The 6,538-nt window shown below is 41.4% G+C and overlaps 1 pseudogene; it reads left to right on the plus strand.

Moving 5' to 3' along the window:
• Positions 1–367, plus strand: part of LOC119300097 — a 1,928-nt pseudogene extending 1,561 nt beyond the window's left edge.
• The last annotated feature ends 6,171 nt before the right edge of the window (positions 368–6,538 follow it).

Here is a 6,538-nt window from a genome sequence, read left to right on the forward strand (position 1 = left end):
AATTAATGCCCCCTGCCTATCCATTTATTAGTGTTGATGTTAGGTTCTATTATTATTATTTTATTATTTGAGATGGACCCGTGGCTTCAACTTTTACTATGGCCTAGGGTCGGCCCTGATGACGAATCAGATCTAATACCGCTAAAAGCATAACAAAGCTATGTAAGAGCTTGTACCAAAGACTGCCACACTCCACTTCACAACTTCATAAAAAAATTATCAACACGATGTGATGAGTCATTACCCATATAACCCTTTCTTTGGAAAAGATAAACATGTGGTCAGTTGACTAGAGATGAGCTGATACAATCCTGATGCAACATCAATTGGTCTGGCAGACCCTTATACTGTATATGCACATGTGTGAGCATATATGACAGACTATCAGTCCATCCCTTGTCGTCCTCGTCTACAGAGAGACCCTGTGACAAACTTCGTTCTTACAAATTTGTCGAGGCATACTCCATTCTGTTAGACAACATGATAGATAGAGTTGTAGTTTAAACTCATATATCTCCTTTTATATGTATTTCTCTCTATTCAAACTATCTCCCTCGATCTCCTGTAATCTAGACGCATCCTAGTGATCGTCTAACTTGTACGCCACAGCAGGCTGTTCGCTAGAATCAATATATACCCGCGGCCACCTACGGGTGGTAGTACGCTTCCCATAACATCTTACATGGTAATCAGAGTATCTTCTTCCTAGATCGAGAGAAAAGAGAAGAGATCGCATCTGGCCTATTCCAACCTCGCCATGACTACCGTCTCCACCCAATTCAGCACCATGAGTGCGCTCACCACATCCCTTTCCTCCACCCCCACCTTTGCCCCCTCATCATCCAGCGCCTCCCACGCCATACCCCTTGGGTCACCACCACAGGAGAAGCTCACGAGGAATAACTTCCTCATGTGGTAATCCGTCGTGTTGCCGCAAATCAAGGGCGCACAGATGGCTCACCACCTCGATCCGGCGAGCCAGGCGCCACCGGAAACACTCACCATCACCAAGGACGGCAAGGAAGAGCGGATCGCCAACTTTGCCCGCGTTCTCTGGTATGCACAACAGCAGCAACTTCAAGGTTTTCTGATGGGCTCTCTGTCTAGCGAGATCCTTGCACAGGTCGTCACCCTTCAGACGCCGGCGGAGGTGTGGGCAGCGATCCATGCCACCTTTGCTGCCCAAACTCAGGCGCAAGCCACCAACATGCGCATCAAGCTCACAAACCTGAAGAAGGGGAACCTGAGCATGACGGAGTATCTTGCTAAGATCAAGATGCTCTCTGATGAGATTGCATGCACAGGGGCGGCGCTCGGCAATGCTGAGATCGTCTCCCATGTTCTGGCCAGACTTGACCTCGACTACAACCCGGTGGTCTCGGCTCTTGCAGCACGGGTAGAGCCCGTGACTGTCTAGGAGCTCTTCAACCAGCTCCTCATCTTCGACGCGCGGCTCAATCTTCTTCACGGCATGAACGTCCGCCAGTCGTCCGCGGATGTCTACTACACAACCTTCTTCTTGTAGACGTTGTTGGGCCTCCAAGTGCAGAGTTTTGTAGGACAGTAGCAAATTTCCCTCAAGTGGATGACCTAAGGTTTATCAATCCGTAGGAGGCGTAGAATGAAGATGGTCTCTCTCAAGCAACCCTACAACCAAATAACAAAGAGTCTCTTGTGTCCCCAACACACCAATACAATGGTAAATTGTATAGGTGCACTAGTTCGGCGAAGAGATGGTGATACAAGTGGTATATGGATAGTAGATAAAGGTATTTGTAATCTGAAATTATAAAAATAGCAAGGTAACTAATGATAAAAGTGAGCGTAAACGGTATTGCAATGCGTGCAAATAAGGCCTAGGGTTCATACTTTCACTAGTGTAAGTTCCCTCAACAATACTAACATAATTGAATCACATAACTATCGCTCAACATGCAACAAAGAGTCACTCCAAAGTCACTAATAGCGGAGAACGAACAAAGAGATTATGGTAGGGTACGAAACCACCTCAAAGTTATTCTTTCCAATCAATCCGTTGGGCTATTCCTATAAGTGTCACAAACAGCCCTAGAGTTCATACTAGAATAACACCTTAAGACACAAACAACCAAAACCCTAATGTCACCTAGATACTCCAATGTCACCTCAAGTATCCGTGGGTATGATTATACGATATGCATCACACAATCTCAGATTCATCTATTCAACCAACACATAGAACCTCAAAGAGTGCCCCAAAGTTTCTACCGGAGAATCACGACGAAAACGTGTGCCAACCCCTATGCATAGGTTCATGGGCGGAACTCGCAAGTTGATCACCAAAACATACATCAAGTGAATCACGTGATATCCCATTGTCACCACAGATATCCACGGCAAGACATACATCAAGTGTTCTCAAATCTTTAAAGACTCAATCCGATAAGATAACTTCAAAGGGGAAACTCAATTCATTACAAGAGAGTAGAGGGGGGAAGAAACATCATAGGATCCAAATATAATAGCAAAGCTCGCGATACACGAAGATCGTACCATCTCAAGAACACGAGAGAGAGAGAGAGAGAGAGAGAGAGAGAGAGAGAGAGAGAGATCAAACACATAGCTACTGGTACATACCCTCAGCCCCGAGGGAGAACTACTCCCTCCTCGTCATGGAGAGCACCGGGATGATGAAGATGGCCACCGGAGAGGGATTCCCCCTCCGGCAGGGTGCCGGAACGGGTCTAGATTGGCTTTCGGTGGCTACGGAGGCTTCTGGCGGCGGAACTCCCGATCTAATCTCTGTTCTGGAAGTTTTAGGATACGTGGGTATATATGGGTGAAAGAAGCACGTCGGTGGACCGAAGGAGGGGCCACGAGGCAGGGGGCGCGCCCCCACCCTTGTGGGCACCTCCCTTCTTTCCTGACGTGCACTCCAAGCTTTTCCGGTAGCTTTCCTTCCAAAAATAACTTCTCTAGTTGATTTCGTTCCGTTTCGACTCCGTTTGATATTCCTTTTCTTCGAAACACTGACATAGGCAAAAAACAGCAATTCTGGGCTGGGCCTCCGGTTAATAGGTTAGTCCCAAAAATAATATAAAAGTGGATAATAAAGCAAAATATTGCCCAAAATAGTAGATAACATAACATGGAGCAATCAAAAATTATAGATACGTTGGAGACGTATCAAGCATCCCCAAGCATAATTCCTGCTCGTCCTCGAGTAGGTAGATGATAAAAACAGAATTTTTGATGCGGAGTGCTACTTGGCATAATTTCAATGTAATTCTTCTTAATTGTGGTATGAATATTTAGATCCGAAAGATTCAAGACAAAAGTTCATATTGACATAAAAATGATAATACTTCAAGCATACTAACTAAGCAATTATGTCTTCTCAAAATAACATGGCCAAAGAAAGTTCCCTACAAAATCATATAGTTTAGTCATGTTTCATTTTCGTCACACAAGAATGCTCTCATCATGCACAACCCCGATGACAAGCCAAGCAATTGTTTCATACTTTAGTAATCTCAAACTCATAAACTTTCACGCAATACATGAGCGCGAGCCATGGGTATAGCACTATGGGTGGAATAGAATATAATGAGGGGGGTTATGTGGAGAAGACAAAAGGAGAAAGTCTCACATCAACGAGGCTAATCAATGGGCTATGGAGATGCCCACCAATTGATGTTAATGCAAGGAGTAGGGATTGCCATGCAACAGATGCACTAGAGCTATAAATCTATGAAAGCTCAACAAAAGAAATTAGTGGGTGTGGATCCAACTTGCTTGCTCACGAAGACCTAGGGCACTTGAGGAGGCCCATTGTTGGAATATACAAGCCAAGTTCTATAATGAAAAATTCCCACTAGTATATGAAAGTGATAACATGAGAGACTCTCTACTATGAAGATCATGGTGCTACTTTGAAGCACAAGTGTGGTAAAAGGATAGTAACATTGTCCCTTCTCTCTTTTTCTCTCATTTTTATTTGGCCTTTCTTTTTTATGGCCTTTCTTTTTTTGGGCCTTCTCTTTTTTATGGCCTTTTTTTATTCCTCACTTGGGGCAATGCTCTAATAATGATGATCATCACACTTCTATTTATTTTCAACTCAATGATTACAACTCGATACTAGAACAAAGATGACTCTATATGAATGCCTCCGGCGGTGTACCGGGATATGAAATGAACCAAGAGTTACATGTATGAAAGAATTATGAATGGTGGCTTTGCCACAAATACTATGTCAACTACATGATCATGCTAAGCAATATGACAATGATGAATGTGTCAGGATGAACGGAATGATGGAAAGTTGCAAGGCAATATATCTCGGAATGGCTATGGAAATGCCGTAATAGGTAGGTATGGTGGCTGTTTTGAGGAAGATATAAGGAGGTTTATGTGTGATAGAGCGTATGATATCACGGGGTTTGGATGCACCGGCGAAGTTTGCACCAACTCCCAATGTGAGAAAGGGCAATGCACGGTACCAAAGAGGCTAGCAAGTATGGAAGGGTGAGAGTGCGTATAATCCATGGACTCAACATTAGTCATAAAAAACTCACATACTTATTGAAAAAATCTACAAGTCATCAAAAACCTCGGCACTACACGCATGCTCCTAGGGGGGTAGATTGGTAGGAAAAGACCATCGCTCGTCCCCGACCGCCACTCATAAGGAGGACAATCAAATAACACCTCATGTTTCAAATTTGTTACATAACGTTTACCATACGTGCATGCTACGGGACTTGCAAACTTCAACACAAGCATTTCTCAAATTCACAACTACTCAACTAGCATGACTTTGATACTATTACCTCCATATCTCAAAACAATCATCAAGCATCAAACTTCTCTTAGTATTCAATACTCTATATGAAAGTTTTTACTATTCTTGGATGCCTAGCATATTAGGATTATTTAAGCAAATTACCATGCTGTTTAAGACTCTCAAAATAATCTAAGTGAAGCATGAGAGTTCATCTATTTCTTCAAAATAAAACTACCACCATGCTCTAAAAGATATAAGTGAAGCACTAGAGCAAACGACAAACTACTCTGAGAGATATAAGTGAAGATCAATGAGTAGTTGAATAATTATGCAACTATGTGAAGACTCTCTAACATTTAAGAATTTAAGATCTTGGTATTTTATTCAAACAGCAACCAAAGAAAAATAAAATGACATTCTAAGAATGGCGAACATCATGTGAAGAAGCAAAAACTCAGGATCAACCGAAACTAACCGATAGTTGTTGAAGAAAAAAGGTGGGATGCCAACCGGGGCATCCCCAAGCTTAGACGCTTGAGACTTCTTGAAATATTATCTTGGGGTGCCTTGGGCATCCCCAAGCTTGAGCTTTTGTGTCTCCTTAATTCCTCTCATATCACGGTCTCCCTAAATCTCAAAAGCTACATCCACACAAAACTCAACAAGGACTCGTGAGATAGGTTAGTATAAACCATTGCAAAAACCTTATGATACTCTACTGTAGCAAATCACTAAAATTATTATTCAATATTGCATACTAAATGCCTCTGCATATTTAATAGTCCTATCCTCAAATAGAATCATTAAAGAAGCAAACATATGCAAACAATGCAAACATAACAACAATCTGGCTAAACAGGATAGTCTGTAAAGAATGCTGCAACATCCATACTTCCCTAGATCCAAAAATTATGAAAGAAAATTCCCACTGTAATAAATTTATCAGAGCTTAATATGCAAAAGGTTTCAACATTTTATCACATTCTGACCTTTCTAGGGAATTATTGCAACAGCGGTAAACTTTCTGTTTTCAAACAGCAACATGTATACTTGTAACATAGGCATAGTAAAGGCTATCAATGCCACTTTTATTGAAATAAAATATGAAAAACATTGTTCTAAATAACAGCAAGAAAATCCTAACAAAATAAATTGACGCTCCAAGCAAAACACATATCATGTGGCGAATAAAAATATAGCTCCAAGTAAAGTTACCGATGAACGAAGACGAAAGAGGGGATGCCTTCCGGGGCATCCCCAAGCTTAGGATCTTGGAAATCCTTGAATATTATCTTGGGGTGCCTTGGGCATCCCCAAGCTTAGGCTCTTGCCACTCCTTATTCCATAGTCCGTCGAATCCTTACCCAAAACTTGAAAACTTCACAACACAAAACTTAACAGAAAACTCGTAAGCTCCGTTAGTATAAGAAAATAAATCACCACTTCAAGGTACTGTAATGAACTCATTCTTTATTTATATTGGTGTTAAACCTACTGCATTCCAGTTTCTCTATGGTTTATAAACTATTTTACTAGCCATAGATTCATCAAAATAAGTAAACAACATATGAAAAACAGAATCTGTCAAAAACAGAACAGTCTGTAGTAATATGGATCAAACGTATACTTATGGAACTCATAAAATTCTCAAATAAATTGCTGGACCTGAGGAATTTATCTATTAATCATCTGCAAAAATAATTGACTAAATAGAACTCTCCAACAAAAAATGGCAGCAATTCTCGTGAGCGCTAAAGTTTCTGTTTTTTACAG

This window comes from Triticum dicoccoides, chromosome 5A (genome assembly GCF_002162155.2).
Source record: "Triticum dicoccoides isolate Atlit2015 ecotype Zavitan chromosome 5A, WEW_v2.0, whole genome shotgun sequence".
Lineage (NCBI taxonomy): Eukaryota > Viridiplantae > Streptophyta > Magnoliopsida > Poales > Poaceae > Triticum > Triticum dicoccoides.